This window comes from Thalassophryne amazonica, chromosome 13 (genome assembly GCF_902500255.1).
Source record: "Thalassophryne amazonica chromosome 13, fThaAma1.1, whole genome shotgun sequence".
NCBI lineage: Eukaryota > Metazoa > Chordata > Actinopteri > Batrachoidiformes > Batrachoididae > Thalassophryne > Thalassophryne amazonica.
The window spans coordinates 50,287,811-50,313,114 of NC_047115.1; the positions used below are offsets into that span (position 1 = coordinate 50,287,811).

Below are 25,304 nucleotides of genomic sequence, written 5' to 3' on the forward strand. Positions count from 1 at the left end.
TTAATGAAAAGAACATAATTTCCTTGGGGGGAATTCCATAACAAATATTTTATTTCCCCTTGAATGCCATCTGCAGGACATGTGTATGCATGAAATTTTGAAATTACTGGAACTTACCTTTGACCTTGCGTGATGCGCGCAACATAGGGTGTGTACGGTAACATCCGTAAGTTGCCTTGTAAATCACTTCAGATGTGTTATCTGGTTAACCATGTTTTTAGATTCAGAGGTGTTTATTTCTTGCTGAGTTTTGCAAACTATATTAGAAAAAATATCCCATTTATATAGAAATAAGATGTTGCAGGATTATTTTATTTGAGAGAGCCCCCAGCTGACGTCGTCATGCCTTTCTTTACTCTCACTGTCTGTCGCTGTGTGCATCCCTCACTCAAGTTGGGGGAAGCCCCCACATGAACTATGATGTCACTATGGTTGCTATCATAGACTGTAGGGTCGCTGCCAGATGTAGTTCAAGGCCATCTGCTCATTTGAATTTTTTCCCTTCAGGGGAAATAATTATAATTTTTTCCAGACAGTGCGAATTTTGATTATATCGGCAATGAATCCCCTATTCAAAGGCTAATAAATAAAATTACAGTGGTGCTAAAGAAAATTCTTTTTATGATCTAAATCTTTAAAAAGCTCAGTGTCTGTACAGCTTTAATTTAAACAGGCTGGTATTTGTGAGATAAAGTTGGCTGGTTGTCAAAAACCATCTGATGCTTTGGTCAGTTTAGTTGAAGGTGCACCTTTGGCTTGTTATAAATTATTTGATTTTACTATTGTTATTATTAGTAGCAATAATAATAATAATAATAATAATAATAATAATAAGAGTAGTAGTAAATGATTATACTCCCACGAACCAAAATTTGCGGGGGGGGGGGGGGGGGTATATAGGTGTCATATTTGTCAATTACATAAAGATCTGTTAGGGTAGTTCAATATTGATTAACTCGGGTATTTAATCATAAAATATTTCCACCCATGGATATATATATAATACATGTAAATAGCTGTGATGGCGATGGCGGAGGGGTGGGGGGGCGGGGGTCATTTTGTGAGCAATTATTTTCAGTAATTATGTTCTGAAAAAATACTGGTGCTCAGTCAATAGTTTACTCTTTTTTTTATTCATTTTCAGATTGGAAAAGTTTATATAGTTTAGTGAAGTAGAGGTGATGTTTAGGGCTAATTTATTAGTTCAATTCTTTACTTTTTTCTTTTCTTACTGTGAATCTGCATTTATGGTGCTCACTAGATTCCAGATGAGAAAACTTGCTGACTAAGACAGTGAAGCTGATTATTTGGGACTTCAGACCCTGTTGGGTGAATAATGTGAAAATATTATTCATAATTCATGAATTTTCACTGCTCGAATATGAATGAAGTGTCTTCCTGCAGTTTCCTATGAACGCTGCAGTAATCTGTCAGACAGCTAACTGCATTCTGCAGTAGGTTCAACTGTGCACGTGTGTAATTGAGGCACTTGTGGATGATGTCAGAATAATCTCAGCTGCGTTGCTGTCAGATTACTGTTTTGGTCACATCTTATGTTTTTGATATGACAGAAAACGGACGGTTATTAAACTTCTCTATAGAGTTACAGAAGCAGCGTCGCTGTGAATGAGAGTTGAAAGGAGGAGAGGGGAGTTTACTGGTGTTTGTGTGCTGACTGTGAAACAGCATTGTAAATTGTTACAGTCAGCCAAAGTGTGGAGTTTATGATGTGATGAGCCGTCTGCTCATCATTTCAGCAACTGCTTTGAAGGAGGAGGAAATCACAAGGGGGCACAGCGGATCAACACAGCTTCTCACAGACTCCGCTACACATGTAACACCAGCACCAAAACCTCTGTTCTCCACAACCGGCTACTGACTATCAAGAGTTATTTGTCTTTCTTTCTTTCTCCAGTTTTAAAACTTGTGTTTTTCTTATTTTTAGGTTTGGTAAACATTGTTTTCACATAGAAGCAAGTAGTAAGAGAATCTATCCAAAATTTACACTTTGAAAGCATGAAGTCAATGAGCCTGAACCCAATTTTAACCTAATTGGTAGCACTAGGTCATTGTTTAGGCAAAATAGGTGCGTAACAATGTTTATAATCCAGTGTCCATATATTATGGCCTACACAAAAATGTATGATAGCCTTCCCAGAGTGGTGGCTATACCCAGGTAGGGGTCAATGAAGGCTTACACAGGCGCCAAAATTGAAAAATCCCCCAATAATATTGAAAAGTATACCACATTAATTAACTGGTCAGAAAGATTCCAAAAATGTATAATTTGGTCTATTTATGACTTAATGTTATGGAGTTATGGTGTAAAAACAGTAAAAATGGTCTACGAGATCTGTCCGAAAAGTAACAGACCTTTTTCTTTTTTCAAAAACTATATGGATTTGAATCATGTGTGATTGCATCAGCCAAGCTTGAACCTTCGTGCGCATGCGTGAGTTTTTTCACGCCTGTCGGTTGCGTCATTCGCCTGTGGGCAGGCTTTGAGTGAGCACTGGTCCAGCCCCCTCATCGGATTTGTATTGTCAGGGAAATAGCAGAGCGACTGCCGCTTTGCTCCATGAAATTTTTTTCAGAAACTGTTAGAGACAGCCAGTTGGAAACCATTCGAAAGATTCAGATGGTTTTCGGTGAAGATTCTGTCAGCATCACACGGATTAAGGAGTGTTAAAACCTTTGTAAAGATGGCCCACAGCGGCGGAGGGCGCGCGGCACACCGAGTGGCCATCGACAGGCTGGAACGACGAGATCATTTCCAAACTGAACGCTTTGTTGATCCGGGACATCGTGTGACTACCACAGAAATGGCAAGAGAGCTGGACATAGCACTTTTGCGGCACATTCCACTGTTACAGGAGATTTTGTAATGAAAGACGTGTGGAGGATTTTGTGCGTCGGCACGGAGCCGGTCATGGCGCGCAACAAAAAAAACACCTCCGTGTTGGAAGATTCAGACAGCTTTTGATGGCTTTTCAGTCGAATGAGTATCCGAGAAATTGTGTAACAGCTGGGCATGCCACAACATGTCCTGTGAGACTTCCAACACGGAGGTGTTTTTTTTTTGTTGCGTGCCATGAATAAAATCCATATAGTTTTTGAAAAAAATAAAAAGGTCCGTTACTTTTGGACAGACCTCGTATTTCCATTTGTACAGGGGTTAAAAGTTAAACTTATTCAAGATTTGAAAAAAAAGTGATGCCAAGTATTGGTTGAGCTAATGGGATTAATGCATAAATGGAATGGTTTTGACTGTGTTGAATGTTTAGTCTCCACAGTAAAGGTCAAACAAGCCAGTTTGTTGTGTGTTGGGGGGTTTGGCTGGACATTTGGGTGCTGTTTTCTTTTCTTTGCTCTCCAGGTGGTATGCAAACTGTTTTTTTCTGTGGAGAAGGTGCTGGCGGAAGAGTCCTTCACCCTCATCAGAACAGCTTGCAGCACCTGTGGATGATGCTCACGTGCAGACTTAAAGACTTTCAGCTGAAGCAGATAATGATATGGCGTTCTGCATTTAAGCCATGAGTGATTTGAGCAGAATTGCCGGGAACTCGACCTTGTGACGTTCGGTTGTGAGACGCTGAGGACCGCGCCAGGGTTTGACACATCGTGCCTGTGAAGGAGGACGGGTGAGGGACGCATGCTGTCAGCACACATCAGAGGTGATTATCGTCTGAATAATCGTTAATAGTAATTTGGCGTTTTGTTACGCATTGAACATTGATGAGAATTGTGCAGTTTGCTTCTCACTGCCGTGGCGTACGGATTGATGATCCTCCACCTGTTGTGAGAAGCTGCTCATTTACATAAGGCTTAAATTCAGACCTGAATGTGTTGCTGATAGTGTGTGCCTCTGAAGGATATTTGTTGTAGCTCTGTTGACTTACCTCACCTTTTCCGTCCTTCACAGAGTCAGTTTGTCGTATTCACCTGGGGGGTGTTCGGCGGTGAATCTGAGTCCAGAAGTGCCGGGCTTTGATCCATTTGGGCGCTGGAGAGCGCGCCGTCCTTCACCTTGCCAAGACAGCTGACTATTTATGTTGTACACGGATTATTGCACATGAGGGGGAATAAATTTGTTTCTTGGAACCGCTTTCTGGTTATTTAGTGCTGGACCATTGTCAGATGCTGGTTCGGTTCTCTGACCCGCGTCAGCACATAACAGTAGTTCCCGGCCAGTACAAAATGGACCCAGCGGCAGAAGTGGTTCCATTTGCGGAAAGAGTTCACGAACACTTGGAGAAGATATGGGAGCAATTACAGCATCTCGCAAACCAAATTAAACAAACAGATGCCCGCGTTACGGAGCTCGCAGCACAAGTCGTTCCGCTTCCTGCTGCTCCAGCTGTGGCACCATCGATACTGGTGCAGATAACTCCGTCACCCAGAGAGTCGGCTTCCGAACCAATTATTTGTCATCCGGAACCTTATGCGGGAAACGTTGAAGCCTGTGCAATGTTTTTGATGCAATGTTCTCTGGTTTTTGCTCAGCGACCGGCTTCCTTCTCTTCTGATGGTAGCCGTGTCTCATATGTGACAAATTTGCTTCGAGGTGACGCCTTAGCTTGGGTCACTGCGTTGTGGAGCAATAACTCTCCATTGTTAGGATCCTTTAAGGATTTCTCCCGGGAGTTCTGATTGGTTTTTGACCATCCGGTGAAAACAAATACTGTTGCCCAACGGTTGCTGAATCTCAGGCAGGGGAGGTGGAGTGCGGCGGATTATTCCGTTGATTTCCGAATTTTTTCTGCTCAGTCCGGTTGGAATGCCACAGCTTTGAGAGGAGTGTTTGTGGATGGTTTCAACGATTTATTAAAAGACGAGCTAGCAGTCCGTGACGAACCAAAAGATTTAGATGAGCTAATATCTTTGGTTATACGTCTAGATGATCGGATAAAGGAGCGTGGACGCGAGAGAGGGCAGACATCTGAACGGGTCTTTCCATCTCGGGGCTTTCCCCGACACAGATCAGGGTCGCCTCTTCTTCGCCCCACTGAGACTCCTCCGACGGGACCTCTGGCTCCTCTTGCGGATGAGCCCATGCAGCTCGGAAGAGCTGAAAGAGCCATATCGCCCCGGTCACATAAGCGTCAAGAAAGATAACGATGACGTATCTCCAGGTGTTTTTGGACAGGCATAATATATATATATATAAAAAAAAAAATAAAAAAAAAAAGGGGGCAGACCTCTGGTTATTTAGTTATTTGGTCTGTTTTTGTTTTCATGTAGGGGTTATAAAATGTTTAGGGAATTAGAGGCTGTTCTGGTTGGGTGAATGACTGGCAGTTCGGAGCTCGGCTGGACTCAGGTAATCGTATGTCTTCATTATTTGAACTTAGGTAATTTTTGTTTGTGGATTGGGTCGTTTTGTTTTGTTGTTTTTTATTTCCGTTTCCCTAACCCCAACCTCACGTACTCTAAGACCGTTTGTCTTTTGGGTTATGGGGTGGTGCAGGTTGGTTACGCCGAGCGCTTCTCACAAAACCTCTGCGCCTAGGGGGTGGTTGTCAGGGGTGTTTTTTTGGGTTTGGTTGTTACCCGGTTCCACTCCAGCCCCGGTGGGCCTTTGACCATTCGTCATTGGCGTTACCGGGGTGTAGTGCAGCGGGAACGTACCTCAGTCAGAGTGGTGGGCCGATCTGTGCCGTTCGCCATTTCTGTAGTTCCACCCCTCCCGATAGGTTGGTGGTATGGTCGGTTCAGGGGCACCGGACGTATTTCCGGTTTTCCGCTGCACTTAGGGGATGGGACTGGGTTAGTTTTTCCTGTTTCCTTCCCCAGCTTGGTAGTTTTGTGCCGTTCGCCGAAATTGTACTGACAATAGGCTCTGGGAGTAATCTGGGGTCTTTCGGGGTGCTGGGGAGGGTAACAGGGTTTCCGGTTGTTTTCTTTGCCGCCGGGGTAGTTTAGTGGAGTCCGCCGGGGGTTGGATTTTTGTGTTTTTTTATGTTTCCTTCCAGGTTCCACCTCCAGGGTTGATGGGACGGTCCTCTGGGGGGGAATTGATTGTGGGGCCGACTAGCCAAGTGTGGCCTGGTCTGGGGTTCCTGGGTTGTGGGGAGGGTGCCTCCTGGGGTTGATGGTACAGTCCTCTGGGGGGCGATGTTGCTCCATGTATACCTGGGGACCTCTGTGGGATTCCGGCTTTGGTTATTACTCCTGGAACTGGCGGTAAAGGTCTTCTGGGGGGTGTTGAGCTCTGCACGTCGTCTGGAGGGGTTGTTTGTTATTTTTCTTTGTGAAATTGTGTTTGTATTGTGTTGTCGGGGCTATGTTGGGTTATTGGATTTGGGAGTTTTTCTTTTCTTCCCGGGGTTGGATGGGACGGTCCCCTGGGGAGGGTTTGGGTGGGTTTTGTATTTTTCTTGTATGTTAGGTTGTACTTGGGACTCTTTTGGGGCTTTTGTTGATGCCAGCCGGTCTTCCAGCCGCGGTGCCCTGTCCTGCTGTCTGCTGTGGACTTTGGGGGCATTACACTGTCTGCTTCCTGTCATGGACCCCGGAGGGAGGTGCTGTTCTCGGGCCTGGTCTGTTTGGTCGCCGGGACGCTTCCCGTTGATGGGGGGGTACTGTTGTGTCTTGGGGGGTTTGGCTGGACATTTGGGTGCTGTTTTCTTTTCTTTGCTCTCCAGGTGGTATGCAAACTGTTTTTTTCTGTGGAGAAGGTGCTGGCAGAAGAGTCCTTCACCCTCATCAGAACAACTTGCAGCACCTGTGGATGATGCTCACGTGCAGACTTAAAGACTTTCAGCTGAAGCAGATAATGAGATGGCGTTCTGCATTTAAGCCATGAGTGATTTGAGCAGAATTGCCGGGAACTTGACCTTGTGACGTTCGGTTGTGAGACGCTGAGGACCGCGCCAGGGTTTGACACATCGTGCCTGTGAAGGAGGACGGGTGAGGGACACATGCTGTCAGCACACATCAGAGGTGATTATCGTCTGAATAATCGTTAATAGTAATTTGGCGTTTTGTTATGCAGTATATTTGAACATTGATGAGAATTGTGCAGTTTGCTTCTCACTGCCGTGGCGTACGGATTGATGATCCTCCACCTGTTGTGAGAAGCTGCTCATTTACATAAGGCTTAAATTCAGACCTGAATGTGTTGCTGATAGTGTGTGCCTCTGAAGGATATTTGTTGTAGCTCTGTTGACTTACCTCACCTTTTCCGTCCTTCACAGAGTCAGTTTGTCGTATTCACCTGGGGGGTGTTCGGCGGTGAATCTGAGTCCTGAAGTGCCGGGCTTTGATCCATTTGGGCGCTGGAGAGCGCGCCGTCCTTCACCTTGCCAAGACAGCTGACTATTTATGTTGTACACGGATTATTGCACATGAGGGGGAATAAATTTGTTTCTTGGAACCGCTTTCTGGTTATTTAGCGCTGGGCCATTGTCAGATGCTGGTTCGGTTCTCTGACCCTCGTCAGCACATAACACAGTGTCCATTGGATTCATTGACACATGACATATCTTGCCCCTTGATAAATAAGGATAATAGATGGGGTAAATTGTTCCTTTTAAAAACTCTGTGGGCTCAACCAGTAATTTGCATAACATTTTGCTAAAATTGGATCAAGTTTAACCTTTGACTCTTGTAAAAACTGAAATTGACCTTTGTCACTATTTTTGCCATTTTTGCTCCATAATTCCATAAGATTCAGTCATGCATAGTCCATACCTTTTGGAATCTTTATAATCAGACAAATAATGTGGTACTACTTTCAATTTAATTTCCATTAATTTTCATTTATATAGCGCCAAATCACAACAAAGTTGCCTCAAGGCACTTCACACAAGTAAGGTCTAACCTTACCAACCCCCAGAGCAAGTGAACAGGCAACAGTGGTAAGGAAAAACTCCCTCTGAGGAAGAAACCTCAAGCAGACCAGACTCAAAGGGGTGACCCTGTGCTTGGGAAATGCTACAGACACAATTAACAAAACAATTTGCAAAACAAATATACAGGAAATGTTGCCTGCGTACAGGACAGGAGGGTTTCAGAAACAGACACCACACCCATCTCTGGATGGAGCTGCACCTCAAACAGAGAGAAAAGAAAACAGAATCAGGCATCAGAAAGACAAGAAATACAGTATAATTTGTCAGCATTAAGCAACAAGAAGAACAAAAGAAATACTAAGGTGATCGCTGGCCACAAGCCCTAAGCTTCACTAAAAGACCCAGAAATTAAATAAAGTTGAGACCACGGCACGCTCCGTTTCCTAATGAAATTAATTTAAAAGAGTAAAAAGCATAGTAACATACTATGCCAGTATGCTAGCCGTACAAAAGGGAAAATAAGTGCGTCTTAAGTCTGGACTTGAAAGTCTCTACAGAATCTGACTGTTTTATTGACGCAGGGAGATCATTCCACAGAACAGGGGCACGATAAGAGAAAGCTCTGTGACCGGCAGACTTTTTATTCATCCTAGGTACACAAAGTAGTCCTGGACCCCGAGAACATAAAGCCCGGGCCGGTACCTAGGGTTTAATTAGGTCAGCTTAGTAGGGAGGTGCCAATCTCTGAACAATTTTATCAACTAGTAGCAGAACCTTAAAATCTGATCTCATTGGGACAGGAAGCCAGTGAAGAGATCCCAAAATTGGTGTAATGTGGTCAAACTTTCTGCTTTGTGTCCAAAGTCTGGCAGCAGCATTTTGAACCAATTGGAGACCCCTAATGCTGGACTGCGGTAAACCAGAAAATAGAACATTGCAGTAGTCCAATCTAGAAGAGACAAACGCATGAATCAGGGTCTCATCATCAGCCATAGACAGGATGGGACGAATCTTTGCTATATTTCGCAGGTGGAAGAAAGCAGTCCTCATAATATATGTGGAGGCCAAAGGACAACGTAGGATAAAAAATTATCCCAAGGTTCCTCACTTTGTCAGTGTAATGTATGACACACAAGCCTAGGCTAAGCGTTAGCTGGTCAAATTGATGCAGATTTTACACTGGACCAAGAACCATAATTTCAGTCTTATCAGAGGTTCAAAGTAGGATGTTGCTAGACATCCAGCTTCTAAATGATGCAAGGCAGTCTTCTAAGGATTTTATGTGGATGAGATTACCAGCAGTTATCGGCATGTATAACTGAGTATCATCAGCATAGCAGTGAAAGGTAATCCCAAAACACCACAATATGTGTCTAAGGGGTGCTATATAAAGGGAGAAAAGCAGGGGACCTAAGACGGACCTCTGTGGAACCCCAAATTTCATGTCACTAAGGTTAGAGGTAGTGTTATTGTACAAAACACAGAACGACTGGTCAAGTATGACGTCAACCACTCAAGGGCACTCCCAGTAATCCCAAAATGTTTCTCCATCCTATCAAGTAGAATATGATGATCAACGGTGTCAAACGAAGCACTGAGATCTAATAGCACCAAAACCATAGTGGTGTCTGAATCCATTGCAAGCAGAAGATCATTCACCACTTTAGTGAGAGCTGTCTCTGTGGAATGATATTTTCTAAAAGCAGCCTGCTGTGGTTTCAATAAGATTGGAGGATTTTTAAATTTTGATTGAGCTCAGCTTCTCAAGCGCTGCAAAAAAGGACATCTGTTGATTCAGCAAACATCACAGCATCCTTAAAGTCAAGGTCATTAAACCTGGCATTCCCTACAAAGGCACCTAAGCCATCAGTCTCCACAACAGCACTGTAATGCCCCATTTACACCAGACTGAGACCTATATAAGACCTACAAGATCATGACATTTTGTCAACTCGCACCAGTCTATGTTGGTCTCTGTTGTGATCTGTTATATGTGTTTACACCGAGCATTGCAACTGAATTGTGCGAGTGAAAAATATATTAATATCCGCGACCATTGAAGCAACCCCACGCAGAATCATTTGAACGTCTATTACGACCCACAGGATGAAGTTTTTGATCCTACATTGTCCTTTGACCTCCACATTAGAGATATTACGAAGACTGCCTTCTTCCATCTGCGAAACATAGCGAGGATTCGTCCCATCCTGTCTGTGGCTGAGACGTTGATACAAGCATTTATCTCTTCCAGATTGGATTATTGTAATGCTTTATTTTCTGGTCTGCAGCAGTCCAGCATTAGGGCTCTACAGTTAGTGCAGAATGCTGCTGCCAGACTTTTGAAACAAAGTAGAAAGTTTGACCACATTACACTCATTCTGGCATCCCTTCATTTGCTGGAAGGATCTACCAGCAGTTATAAGGCAGTCCAACACGGTGGAGACTTTTAAATCAAGACTGAAGACCCACTTTTTTAGACTGTCTTATCATTAATTTATTCTGTTTTTATCTTTGACTTGTATTGTCTTTTTATTCTACTGTGTTTTGCCTTTTTATTGTGCCCTTTTTTATTTTAATTTACTCTGTTGTTATAAATTGTGTGTTATGTGAAGCGCCTTGGGGCGACTCTGCCATGAAATGACGCTATATAAATGAATACATTGAAAAATTTAAATTGAAAGTGAGTTGAAACGTGAGAGTTTATCAAGACCGATTATGTGGCCCATGTACTTATCTGTTAACTGCTCACACAACTTGTGCGAGTGTTTTAAACAGTTTGATACACTCGCACACCTGTTGGAGACCGATGGGGAGTGATGGCAACCAAGAGGGATCTGTTTTCCGACCCCAGACACCCCATTGTGACCAGCCTGCAACCCCAGTGGGAGTCACTGAGAGTGATGGCGAGCAGAGGCTGTTTTTCAATTGCAACTAGGTTGTGAACTCGGTGTAAACAAGGTGTAAGAGACAGAACACGTCCTATGATGAATGCAAAAATTCCCTGGGAAAACTTGGAAAATTGAGAAAACATCACTGAGAAAAGATCTTTACCGTTTTTAAACAAGTGCAAAATAGTGGGTGATGGCCATTGTGATGTTTTTGGTTCATCCCAAAGCATAGGCATCTGTGGGATTTTAAAAAATGGTATTTTTTTTCTTGTTATGTGAGGAGAAACATGTAAAAGTTACGTTTCTTATGACACCACAAACATGCTTTTCAATAAATCAGAAGTAGGGGTGTCTTAAAGATGGAGCGTTCTTCCAGCAACTTTGACATCAGGATAAGTGGGACGATTATTTCCTTGTAGGATAGCGACACTATAATCTATCATCAGGCAGCACATTCTTAGATTTCCATTTGCTTCCAGATGTTGGCAACACCTGCAGTATCCTCTTTGATAGACTGTCTTCATCAAGAGTATTTACTTCCTCTGTGGGTTCCTGTGATAAAATAAGTGAAGCAGTGTTCCGTAGATATTATTATTGATTTCCTTCAAATGCTTTTTGTGATGATATCTTTGGGCAAAGTGTATAGTCACAGGCATGAGTAACATGTTTATAAAAATGCATTCACACCTTATTATCCTATGGAGGTTTTTATGGTATGAGTTTCTGTCTTCTGTACAGCTAGAACGTTTGTCCTCAGTGCATGGTCAGTTTTCATATTGGGGACCAGGGCGCTGTGTGCAAAGGGGCTGGATTACGTGTCCACATTATGCATCGTGTGTTGTGACAAATGTCAGTCTGTCTTTAATTGGACATTTGCTGTTGTACACACTTTGACACACACGTGACCTTTCTTTTACTGTTAAGACTGAAGTGTGTGATTGGAGTTTGTAACGTTTTTGCAACAAATCATGGGTTTTACGCATAAAGATATGTCATAAGTAGCATATGTTTTTGTTTCAAAATAAATCTTTTTCTTTGTCATTTTCAAATAATGTTCCATAAAGACGGCACCATCTCAAGATTCATCTGCATCCACATGAAAATGCTCAAAACCACCAAAAAGCTGTAGTACATATATACCAGGCCTGTATGTGGCGCTGTAACAGAAAATGGGGTAGAAGACGTGTAAGAGCTGACTGGTGTAAGAGCTAATCATTGTAGCAGCAGAAGCTAAAGCTACACTATAAAGCCGCATTATTATTAACCAGTGGCTATCTGTACGTAGCTGTATTCACATAGCAAAATTCTATTGGTAAGTAGCGTCTCTCATTGGTCACTATAGGTCACGTGATGTGATCATGAGGCTACATATTTGTACATGTATTTGCTGTTGATACGTAGATTCCTAAACTACGTTAGCCACAACCACTGATCCTAACACTAACCATAGCCCCTAACTTTAACAATAAGCCCTAACCGACGACTGCATACGAATAGCTATTTTGTTATTACTATGCTTATTTTCTTTTTTCTTTTGTTTTTTTTTTGTCTTGTTGGATCGTTAATGGAATTTATTTTCATCGCAAGCACAGTGCTGAAGAGTGAACTGATGGCTGGGGCGAATGCTGGCGTGAATAAATGGAGTGCTGTGACACTAATAAAGGGAGTTCCAGCTTTTAAAACAAGTAATTTTTTCTTCTTGTTGGGACAAAGCGCCAGCTGAAAAATCTACCTGGAGCAGACAAACACAGAGGGACTTCTTTAATAACGCTGCATTTATTCTTTCCTTGTTTCGGCGTCCGAAACAAGGACGACTTACGCGGACAACAATTTTCCTCAGGTTGTGATGATAAATGCGGTTGAAATGATGCAAAAGGTAAGAAGACTTTATATTGACTCAGTGGGTGAATGGATTTGAAACAGAATAAGTTAGAACTGTGTGAATCGTCACATGAGGACTTCATTGTGTTTATCGCAAAGCAGGGGACACCAGCACTTTATCTCACCAAGAACAAGAAAAAATAACTTATTTTAAAAGCTGAAAGTCTCCTGCAGTTATTTTAATAGTCTCACAGCGCTCCATGTCTTCATGCCAGTGTGTTCACCACAGACATCCATCGTGTCTTCAACATTCTGCTCCTGGTGAAAATAAATCACGTTACTGATCCACCAAGACACAAAAAAAGTGTGTCAAATTCAGAGAGGATAATATAAGTATTAGAGTCCGTATTCCCAATGATGCCGACTAAACGCGAATGTTCCTTCATGGACAGCGACATGACACCACCTAACCAGGCAAAATATTGACGAAGTTCCCGGATGTTACTGCATTTTCAATGCGGATATGCGAGTGAACACACACGGAAAAAACCTCGCAAAATACGTGTTAAAATGCTGTTCTGACCTGGATCTTGAGCCAGTAAAATTAATTTACAGTAAATTATGTAAGGAAAGTATTCAAGTTACTCTGACACCCACGCATTCCCAAATATTAGTGTTGAAAGTTACACGGATCTGATCTGTTCCAGCTGCAATTAATCAGCAGCTCAGCTGCTGAGACATCCTGCTGCCGCTGCTGTGTTCAGCAACTGTGTAACACGATTTTTGTTCCTGGCAAATAAGTGTCTTTTTCCAACTACATTTTTTGCAAAACAATAGAAAAGTCCATTTTTCATGCCAAACTTTGATTTTTTTTTTTTTTTTTTTTTTTAGCTGCACAGCAATTTTATCCTCTCAAAACAGCTATTTTTGACAATTTTCTGACTTTTTCACAATAAAACTAAAATACAGAACATAACTGCAGCAAGGTTTATTTTCAAACATTTGAACACAATTTTATAAAGTTAAAAATGAACAGTTTTCCTTGATTTGCGAATGTGCAATGAATTACTTTCCCTTATCAGACCCCAAATGTAGTCCCCCATCGTGTTTTCATTGTAAGATCCCTGATATCTGTATTCAAAGTCCATTATGTCTTGGTGGAAGCACTCCCCATGTTCTTCTGAGTATGCCCCCATGTTGTCCTTGAAGTTGTCAAGGTGAGCATCCAGAATGTGGACCTTCAGTGACATCCTACAGCCCATTTGGCCATAGCGTCTCACCAAAGTCTCAACCAGTTCCACATACCGTAATGTCAGCCTTGTGGTTGCCCAGAAACTCATGGACAACATCAACAAAACTTTTCCATGCTTCCTGTTCCTTTGCTGTCAGTTTCTTTGGAAATTCAGGGCACTCTATGATTTTCTTGACTTGTGGTCCAATGAAAACACCTTTCACTTTTGGCTCTGACAGCTTTGGGAAAAAGTCTTGAAGATACTTGAATGCTGCAGACTCTTTGTCAAGCACTGTGACAAATTGTTTCATGAGACCCAGTTTGATGTGCAGAGGAGGGAACAAACCCTTGTGAGGATCCGCCAATGGCTCATGTTTAATGTTACGGCTTCCAACTGAGAATTCAGTCCTATCAGGCCATTGCTTCCGATGATAATGTGCTGCCTTGTCTCTACTGTCCCAAAGGCAGAGAAAATAGGAAAACTTGGTGAAACCTCACTGGACTCCCATCAAAAATGCCACCATTTTGAAGTCCCCAATGACCTCCCATCCATACTCATCATAGTTCAAAGCTTCCAGCAGATATTTGACACTGTTGTAATCCTCCTTGAGATGCACTGAATGAACCAAAGGAAGTGATGGATACTTGTTCCCATTGTGCAGTACAGACTTAAGGCTTCTGGATGAGCTATCAATGAACAGTCTCCACTCATTTGGATTACATGCCGTTCCAATTGCATTGAACAGTCCTGAAATGTCACAACAATAGCACAAACTCTCTTCCTTGGCAAAGAAGCTAAAGAAAAGTTGGTGACATTTTCTTTGGCTTGTTACTTGCACATTTTCATTCAACAAGTCCCACTCCTTCAGCCTTGAGATCTTAAGCTCAGCATTTGACTTTGTCAAACCAAGATCTCTGATGAGGTCATTCAGCTCTCCTTGACTTGGGAAGTAAGGATTCCTCTCACAAACTGTATCTGTAATGTCACAGTCCACTTCACTGTTCTCCCCATCCTCTGATTCAGTGCTTTCTTCTTCTGATGGTTGTTTTCTTCTTTCTGGAGGTGAAGGTACAGGAAGCTCAGCACTATGTGGAACTGGTGCAATGGAAGATGGAATGCCAGGATAAGGAATAGCAGGTGCATTCTTCCCACTTTGGCGTTTGGAAGGATCCACCATGCAGAAGTAGCAGTTGGTTGAGTGGTCAGTGGGTTCACGCCATATTCTTGGAACAGCAAACTTCACTGTTCTCTTTTACCCTCTGTACCATCCTGCAAAAAGAGTGTACATATTTGTTTAATGACTGACCATTCAATATTTACAATACAAGATTTTGGCTTTTTCAACAAAACATAACTTTCTCACCTTCAAGTGTTTTCTTGCAATATTCACAAGCTAAGTGAGGTGCCCAATTCTTATCTTGGTCTCCAACTGGCATTCCAAAATAAGCTTTGTAGGCTTCATACATTTTGCTGGATACGGTCACAGAAAACTTGTTTGCTCTTTTCTTGATGAACTGGCCACAGATGTAGCAGAATTTATCTGGAGAATGATTTTGCAGCCTCTTGATACTGTCTCTCTTCTTCCGGTGTATCTTCTCAGGTAGTCCGAGCTTGACTGAATGCTGGCCTATGAACCCCTGTTTAAATATTTGTCATGTAACACCCCAGAACTTTCTCAGTCTTTCATGATGGCATTCTGGAATCTTCTTGATCTCTCAAGAATATTCCTGAATTTGTTTTTCATCCATAAATTACTCTCTTGTTCTTGAAAGTTCTTGCTCAATCTGTACAAATGAGGAAGGTTTTCATAAATATAATTGCTTTGTCAACATTGTATTATGTTTGAAATGATGTTTGAACCCTTTTGACATGATCACAAAAAGAAAACATGATGACCACAACTCTGACAAATGGACTTAACTTTTCCAGAAATTAGTAGTGACCACTCAGTGAATGCGAAAACTGGTTAATTTGCAATTTCATTGTCCTGACCACAAAACCAAAGTTTGGAGATCAAGACCACTCTTTTCTCTTTTGATTGGTTGTGAAGAAATGCAAAATTATGGTTTTAACCCAGGAAGAAGACAAAAGTGAAAATTTGTTACTTATTATTTTATTTTATTTTATTTTAGTGTTTAAAACAGAGGGTGGTGGCCAAGTGGTTAATGCGCTTGGTTTCAGTGCAGAAGGTTCCAGGTTCAAATCCCACCCCTGCCACATTTCTCCATGTAATGTGGAGCTGTGTCAGGAAGGGCATCCGGCGTAAAAAAAACAAACAAAAAAACCTGTGCCAGTTCAACATGCACATCCACCTTGGATTTTCTGTGGTGACCCCAAGTACAAACAAGGGAGCAGCCGAAGGGACTTACTTAGTGTTTAAGTTTAAACAGATCCGATACGTTCCAGCTTGCAAATCCATTTTTTCGTATAGTACTGAATAAATTCAGCTTTGAATAAAATTCCATTCAAGGTGGTTTTAAATCCTCAGATTTCATACACAGGAATGACACTTTACACTAGTTTATTGCCCAAAGTCATGGAAAAAGTTACAGGACACAGGTTTATTTTGTGTCCCTGGGATGAATAAAACATCTGCGGGAAATAGAGCCTTCTCTTATCTGTGCAATGATCTCCCTGAATTAGTGAGGCAACTGGACTCTGTTGAGACTTTTAAGTTGCGATTGAAGATGCATTTGTTTTCTATTTCATATGATTAACATATTGTTTTACTATGCTTTTTATACTTTTTACTTTTTTCACTTTTTTGTTATGCTTTTAATCTTTTAATTACCCTCTTTGATCTTTTGGTTTAATTTGTTGTTTTGTGTGAAGCGCCTTGAGGCGAGGCTGTCATGATTTGGTGCTCTATAAATTCAATAAATTGGATTAAACTGAATTGGCCGGGACTTAGTGGTTTGCTCTGCTGCCTCACAGTGAGAAAGTCCTGGGATTGAGTCCCGCCTGGTCCTTTCTGTGTGGCGTTTGCATGTTCTTCCTCTGTTTTACTGTATTTGTTGTCTTCAGTTCATTGTGATGGTCCTATGATGTGGTATTGCACATCCTTGTGAACAGACTGTACGCACTGTGGTCTTGCTATGCTAAGTAAAGTTGCTATTAAAACAATATGGGCACTGGGAGTGAAATTAATGTTGCATAAAATGGAAAGTAACGAGCAATGACACTAACACTGTCATGTGTGCCACTTTGCGTTGTGTGGAAGATAGAGTACTTCCTGATGTGGTCAATCAGTCATCTTGCATGTGTCATATTAAGTCCACAACCTTGACATAGCGAAAGCATTGGTGTGATGTTCTTATGCAACCTACCACTGTGACATTCCACTAATGAATATGACATTTGTTCTTTCTCTTTTATTGGGATGGAATCATACCTTCAAAACAATTGCTATCTGTTGTTCATTAATTAATAATTAAATAAGTGGCTAATGAGCAATCCGCAAATGTGAGGGAACTAGAAAATTGTACATATCACAAAATCTACAGGAGCAGCCTTTCTAAATGAGTTTAACCTTTAAAAGTTACTCAACGTAAAGTTCAAGTGACTTCATATTTGTATTTAGTAGTAACTTTTGGTATATCTTTAAGAAATGGAATAGCTATTTTATATACCCTTGTGCCTAAATTTGACATGGGCCTACCATCTTGACTTTTGTCTTTGGGTGACTGGTCCAAATTGGATCAAATGTACTGGTCCAAATTGGATCAAATGTACAGAACAAAAACTAAACTAAACAAACAGTTAATTCTTAACAAAATAATTAACTGATTGACTGAATAATGACCAAATCAACACATCTGCCTGCATATGCAGCATATATGCATTTACAGTAAATACACATATTGTGTATGAATTTTAACAAGCTACACATGTCGCTGAATCTGCCCCAAAAAGAGTCATTTATATTCAGTGTTTTATCTGCATCAGACAGATCAATGACTTTAGGTAGCAAGCTTCAAAGGATTCCCAGTTTTCTCTCTTGAATGTAGTTAAAGTTGACATTCAAGGTTGCAGCTGACAGAGATTCTGAAGTGTGAAACATTTGTCACATTCCTTTCAAAGCAGGTAAAATTTATACGAAGCGATGATCCTTTTGAAATAAAGGGGTCGGACCTTTAACAAATGCATTTCCTGTGTGCATGGAGAGAGGTTTGTTTGTTTTGTGCTGATTGGGATCTCGTTGAATAGATAAATTCCTAAATTGGTTAATTCTGTGAGTTCATTTGCAGTTTAGTGCCTATATTTTTTCCCTGCACGTCTCTTTTAAGAAAGTGTTTGTCACTGTGTTGCAGATTTTCATCCCTGAACAAAATCCTCTCTGCAGAAGTTGTGTAACAAGGAAGCTTTAAACTATAATCCTAAATTGAAAGAGCTGATTTTAAGGCTTTCCTGAAAGACGAGGGGGATTGCATTCCTTTTACAACTTCCTAATGACGCCATCCGACCCACTGGTACATTTATACAACCCAAATCAGGAATGGGTGAGATAGTATGGAAAAAGCAAACAAAAAAACAACAAAAAACTTGATTGTTACATTTAATTTTACTTCTGCTTCATTGCAGACCATATGAACAGTAGATATTTCAAATTTTGTGTGGTCAAATTCATTTCAATTGACATACATCAGTTTGTGCACTGCAAATCTGCAACACTTTAACAAAAAAGGAGTTGGGGCAGCGCATTTTAGGAGTAGTAGTTAGGCTTAAAAAAGATCAAAGAATAGTTAAATTGGAAGACTAAGAGGGTATCACTAGCATCAGGTGGGAATGTCAGCTATGAAATTTTAGCCATATGGCGTGCTTCTCTTGACATGATCGAGCATCCATGTCCCTCATTGTTGGCGACCCCATTAGCTGAGGTGATGCACATATCACCTTGCTGTAATTGATAGAGCGTGACTTTTGAGAAGTGCGGAAGGACTGGTTGTCTCTCTAGGTGGTTGTTGTATCCCATAGATCACTGATGTACTGGAACAATGTCAATATTTCTGGAAGTCTGGGTGTTTTGCTTGAGGCTTATTGCAGTGACACATACACATAAATTTGTGAGAAGAGTGTTTTGCGTTGTAAATCTTCAACTTATTGAAGAAACGTCTCTATGGCACAAGCAAGAGTGGCCAGCAGGACCATGCGATTAGCAGCAAGGCTTCACAAATAACTTAATAGGGCTGTCTGTTTTTATTTTATTTTGCCTGGTAAAAGAATTCAACATGGCTGAAAATATGAGGTTCACCTGGTTCTCAACTATGTCAATTAGAAACTGATCAGAACCCAGAATTTCAGAGCTGAATATGCAAGTAGTTTTTAATGGCATTACAGACGTTTTCTGGACCCACCAACTCACTCATTAACTGACTCCATTAAACTGCTGCATGACCTGCACAGGGAATACACAGGGAATAAACTGACATGTTGGTGAGTTTAATCACAGTCATCTTATCTTAATCTTTATTTAGGTTGACATATAAAAATAACCACCGGTGAATCCCAAGATAATAATCTGGACACAGACAATATGATGCTTGATTGTTTTCTGCTAGAAACCAGCAGGTCAGTCCTGTTTTTGTGACTAACTTGAGCCAGAAGACGGGTATCAGTTTTATCAATTAATTTATGTTCTTTGGATAGAATGAGCTCACGGAAACAAATGGTTGACATGAGGCAGTGTTTCCCCTAGATTTTTTTCAGGCCTGATGGTAGTCACTGTTAAAAAAAATCTCATGCCATTTCCTGATGGCATGAGATTTTTTGGGTTAAGATTTTTTGGGTTGTGTATAGTGTGTAAAAATGCGAGGTGCGCAGAAGCGCACAAGCAACAGTAAAATGACATCATTATTTATAAAAATCCTACTACAGTCCTGCAAAGTTTGATCACTAGTTTAAAATAATCATGCACCGCATCACTTTTACCAATGAAATATATATATCAGACAGTAAATACATAAAATTAGTTATTGCTGGCAAATATCAGGGTGCACATTTTTCTTGAAAGTATAAGTTCACGTGGCCTGGAGGAGAAATTTAAAACACAAGAAGGTTGGGCCAAATGCACCCTGCAAGCCGCAAATAAGCCACTTCAGCATCTCGGGTGCGCGGGGGCTGATGGGAAGGCATCGGGACAAACAAATGTACGTGCTTGACGGCAGACGCATATTCAATGTAATATCGTTCACTAATGCATGCGGTAAATGGCATTTCTCATCAAAAGTAAGAATAATAAATGTTTCCCAGTACATTGGACTTTGTTTTACGGAATTGTATTGCATTCACTGGATTAAAAAAAAAATTGACCGCTGATCTCGTAATTACGAGAAAAGATCTCATAATTACGACATCAGGATCTCGTAATTATGAGAAAAGATCAGGTGTCTAAATTGTTTTATGTATATTCTTCCATACTTTGAGTCCCTCAGTAAAGACGTGGGCTGAGCTCAGCCAATGATAACACACTGCAATTAAACACAAAGTGTGGATTTTCCCCTGAAGTGCTCCCGGATGAATGTCCAGGGAGGACCACGGGGCATCTTTCAGCTTTCACTCACACAGCCCCACCAACCACTGAGACCAAACCGGGGCTCACTCCCACCCGGGTGCATGCTAGTCTGTGTGCCCCGTGCTCCGCCTTGCTGGAGGAGGAGTTTCATTCATCCAGGAACAGTTTAGGGGAAATCCACACTTTGAGTGCACTGTGGTGTGGATCACAGTGCAGTGTCGGAGGTTACAAATTGGCCGATTTTCAATTATGACTCTTTACCAAGGGACTGGAAGTACAGAAGCACATTGTACGGAAGCGATTACACACACAGACAATAAATAAAAAAACATAAAAATAGCCTGATCTCGTAATTCCGAAATCCTGATGTCATAATTATGAGATCTTTTCTCCTAATTGCGAGATCAGCAGTCAAATCTTTTTTTAATCCAGTGAATGCAATACGCTTCCAAAACTGACAGCTGCGCACATGGTTTTGTTTGTCCCGATAGCCACCGATTGCCTCGCATGTGTACTTGTAATGCTGAAGTGGCTTATTAGATGTGGCAGCTGACAAAATTTAATACCTTTTTAAATGACACTTTTCCTTGAGCAGCACAGGTGTCTGGTGTGAAACAGGCATTACTGCGCAGCTGTTTCAAAGACATCTTATGTAGCATGATTGGCAAGGGTACATCTCATGAAAAAAGACATCTAGAGTACAAAAATAGATTCAAGGAGGGAGCAGGTGTGGGGCAATGTCTGGCTTTTGTTTTGTCAGTAGAAGTCAAAATCTATGAAGCAGGTGTCAGATTGTGATGCCTTCCATTGGAAGCTCTGAGTGCTAACTTTAATTGATACTGACAGCAGGCTGTTGGTGTTGTAGGGTTGATGTGAGCACTGCAGATGTGCCAGAATTTATATTGATTGCCAAATAATGAATGGTTATTTGGTGTTTTTTTTATTTTGTTTTTGTTTTTTGTCATTTCTTTAGCAATGTTGTCATTAGCATTATTTAAAAATATTTCTGACCTGGCCACGGTTCTTGTTGGCTTGGCGGCTCACCATGCTTGTACTATTATAGAGGAAACACTGATGGGGTTGTCAGGAGTCCTGACATCCTGAAGGATCTCAGAGTAGAAGCAATGTTCCTTTGGGTCAAAAGAAGCCAGCTGAGGTGACACCATCATATTATCCCTTTTATACATTTTCCTTTGGAGGTGTTTTCATCTTGTTCAGCCTGGTAGAGACCCTCAAATACACGGTGGAGGGTTCCAGGGGTAGTTGGATGTGGGAAATTGGCCCTTGGTTAAACTTGTCTATGGTATGTGACATTTTTATTTTTACATACCACAGACAACTCTTTCAGAAAGCACACTGAAACACTGTTATCATTAATTATTGTTTTCATAAACATAAATATATTGTATATTAATGGATGGTTGCCTTCTCGGAGACATGGTAGGTAGTGCAGTGGATGCAGGGGTGCCGCCATGGATTTTGGGCCCCATGAAAAGCAATCTTACTTGGCCACCCTCCATATTATTCTGTCAGTATTATAATTGTATTAGGGGCCTCTCTGGACCGCTGTTAGCCAGGGGCCCCTAGAATTGTTCTCCTTATTCTCCCCTTTTCGGCACCCCTGAGTGGTTATGACAACCCATGGCTCCGGCACCTGCTCCCAGACCTGACCTTTTTAGAGTGGCCACGGCAGATGGTCACAACAAACAGCCTTGTCTGTTTAAGGTTTCTTCCTCCATTTAAAAAAAAAAAACACTGGGGTTTTTTTTCCTCACAGCTGTCACCAATGCATTTGCTCATGAGGTGGTTAAGGTCCAGATCTGACTTATGTATAGTGCTTTGAGGTGACTTATGATTTGGTGGCTGGTGTATAAATTAACTGGACTGACCTGAATTACACTTGTGGCATTCCAAGCCAGCTTTAAATAAGCGGCCAGATGGACGTATAGATAGGGAGGTAGGAGAGCCAGTTTTGGGACAGGTCCTCAGAGTGTACATCCGCGGTAGCCGCTTACCCGTTACTTCTACATGATGCTGTGGCCAATCATTTAAATATTGATTTGTGCTGGGACTGCTGCCAGTCTGTTAAATTGCAGGTCCTTCTCTCCGCGCTCGCTCTCATGAGCCACACTTTAAGACGGGGGCTTGTTTTGTTGGATGGTGCATCCAGAGCCAAATAGGAGTAATTGTTGTCACTCTGCTCTAACACGCTTTAACACAGATGCACATGTGCGTACACACTTGATGCGTCACTAACCAAGACAGATAGAGGATGCAGAGTTTCATGAGCATCTGTTTTGCAGCTGTGCAGGTCAGGAGTGTGACAGACGACAGGTTTGTACCTCAGTGACGAAGTGGCTCCGTTGTCCTTTTCAGGTTGAAGGATAAGCCATCTGGGAATTAGACAGACTGAGATCAGTAACAGGCAGCACAACTGTCCTGCCCTTGTCTGCCCTCCTGGGTTTATTTGTCCCATCAGCCAACACGGTCTCACCTCTCTGGAGGTGGCCTTTTCTCTTTTCTCCACGTTTTATTGGTTGGAACAGGTCCGGTGGGTTGAAAGGCCTGTGATTGACAGCTTGACTGGCCAAGCTGTCACAGCCGAGTATCAAAGAAGCTTCTCGCTGTCTTTCATGCACGGAGAACACAGAGACACACTGACTCCGGAAGCTCTGTCCTCCAACTGCCATGTTAACACACAACCGTCCCGAAATGTGACATTTAGGCTTTAGTTTCTTTGCATTACAGCACATCCACCAGCGAACTGACTCTTTTTTGAATGTTGGAAGCTCCATGTAAAGAAGGACTTTGTTTGCACGTGATTTCTGATGATCGTAGGATCCTGGTGGCCACTGAGGCTGCTGTGACTTCTTTAGCAGGATTAGGCAAAAAAAGAAAAAAGCACCATCCTGTTGCCACACACTTGCAATATATTAGTGATTGCATGTGGTTTGGGTACACAAAAATAAAGGTGTGTTACTCATGAAAACAAAAGACAAAAATGCCCAACCCAGTCTCACAGCAGTTCATTGGACTGGGTTGTGAAAAGTACATTAATCTATGACTTTGTGATGGGGGTACGAAAGTGGGGCGTTTTCTGTAATGGGGGGGGGGGCAAATTTATTTCATGATGGGGACACAGAATGTATGGTGGTGGTGGGGGTGGGGGTCATGGCGAATGTTTGGGGAGGGTAAATACTTACGCTATGGTTATGGTTATAGTTAGGAGGAGAGGAAGATTATAAAAAGCACGAAAAGCACTTTTTGTGACGGGGGCACGAAAAAAAACGTGAGATCCGGCTGAAATGCCACAGCACAATGGAAGCTTGTTTATTTCCTCTGCTGTTCTGATAAACAAAATCTTTCTCTAGGCTACTGTCATGAGCCAAGATCTCACTTGAAGGTCTTATAGTTGGTGCCTTTCTTCTGCATTGGCAAAGCTCAGGTAGATATAAAATGCAGTGAGTCCATCCTTTCCAGGTTGTTAATTTGAAAATTCACAAACAATAAACACTATCATCTTGGAACTCACCAAATGAAAACAGCATATAATGAAGATAAACTATAGATAACTATATAGATAACTATAGACTATACATGGGTTAACATTGATGCATCAGATCAATCCAGAAAGCAGCTTTGTTTTCCTTTAACGTCCCGTACGCTTATCTGCCACCTGCTGGACATGCCTGAGATTGCCTGAACTTGTTACAGGGAACAGCCTTGTCATCACATGCTTGATGGAAATTAGGATCAGGTAAAGTTGAAATGACATGTAACTTGAAATGAGCTTGTCTGTCACTGTGTTTCATTTCCAAAGCCTAGATCTGTTGGCCACCAAGGTCACCACCACGCAAAACTGAAGACAAATGTGACGCCATAGGCACCGGTGAATTGAAAACATATCCAGTTTTAAGGAGCCAAACCATTCCCCACTGGGTTGCAATCATATCATGAGAGGATCAAGCAATACTTATTCATTCATTCATTCATTTTCTATACTGCTTTTGCCAATCAACGACTTTCATGACCATAGACATAATGGGACAGTAGGCCAGTGTTTAGGAGAAAAGTGGCACCCCTTATTTTTCTGGCAGTGAATTGCATTGTGACACCCATCAATGCGTTAAACCGATGGAGAACTTCGAAAGGTTCACAACTGTGTCAAAGCGATTGCGTGGCCATGGCGTTATGGTGTAGTAGAAGCATAAAGAGGACTTATGCCACACGATAATTAATTTTATTAAAGTATAACAAAAAGGTTGTAGAAGTATGACTTGGCATTAAAAAAACAAGATATTAAACATACAAAAATCCACCATATTAAAAATGTATTGATTTAAACATAGACTTGAAACCACTGTACAGTAAAAACAGGTGCAGTCAGGACATTTTTCAAGGATGCCTCTCACGTTGCATCGGGGCATTGGGTAAGATACATGTTGTCTTGTGTGTCTTTCTAATTAACATAGAAATAATTATAATTTGCACATGGGCAGGTCAGTTCTAATAGGATGCAAGTTTATTAAGACGTACTTTTAGAGCTTGAACTGAATGGAATTGATCCTAAGAAAATTAACTAACTATTCTGATTATCAATTAATTATTGAATTTCATTTTTTAAGCAAATAAGTTAAACACTTCATGGTTACACCCTCTGTGAGCATGTGCTCTTGTTTTGTGTGTGTGTGTTGTGAGCTATTTTTGAGGGTTTTTTTAAAGGGCAAATTATGAATTAAAAAAAAAATCGACTGAATAATTGATTTACTGATTTGTTTTCTTTTGCAGTCCAATACAAGTTTAACGCCCTTCACACATAGTGCGAATTTGGCAGAATTGCGCATGAAGTGCGCATGAAACAGGAATCGTATGCAAAACATGTAAAATCTTAGCTGCCTCCAACGCCATATACACCTGTTGCTACAACTATTTGCGCACATCAGCAGCTGAAAAACAGGGTGTGCGCTGTGAGAACCCATCGAATCCTCTCACGGCAGGTGTCGGCCAAATTCCAGCTGACACACACGTGTGGCCATTCGTACTATCATCACGAAAACAG

General features: G+C 41.6%; 1 protein-coding gene and 1 long non-coding RNA gene across 3 annotated transcripts in view; one reads left to right on the top strand and one right to left on the bottom strand.

The window, feature by feature from the left end:
* The window catches only part of slc35f3b (solute carrier family 35 member F3b), a 214,089-nt gene that overhangs the window by 142,037 nt on the left and 46,748 nt on the right, over window positions 1–25,304 (top strand). The gene's annotated exons all lie outside the window — the stretch shown is intronic.
* On the bottom strand, window positions 8,282–13,495 carry LOC117523321. Its single transcript, XR_004564475.1, has 3 exons — window positions 13,271–13,495; window positions 13,042–13,052; window positions 8,282–8,291 (listed from the first exon to the last, which is right to left on the bottom strand). It is a non-coding gene; the product is annotated as an uncharacterized LOC117523321 (long non-coding RNA).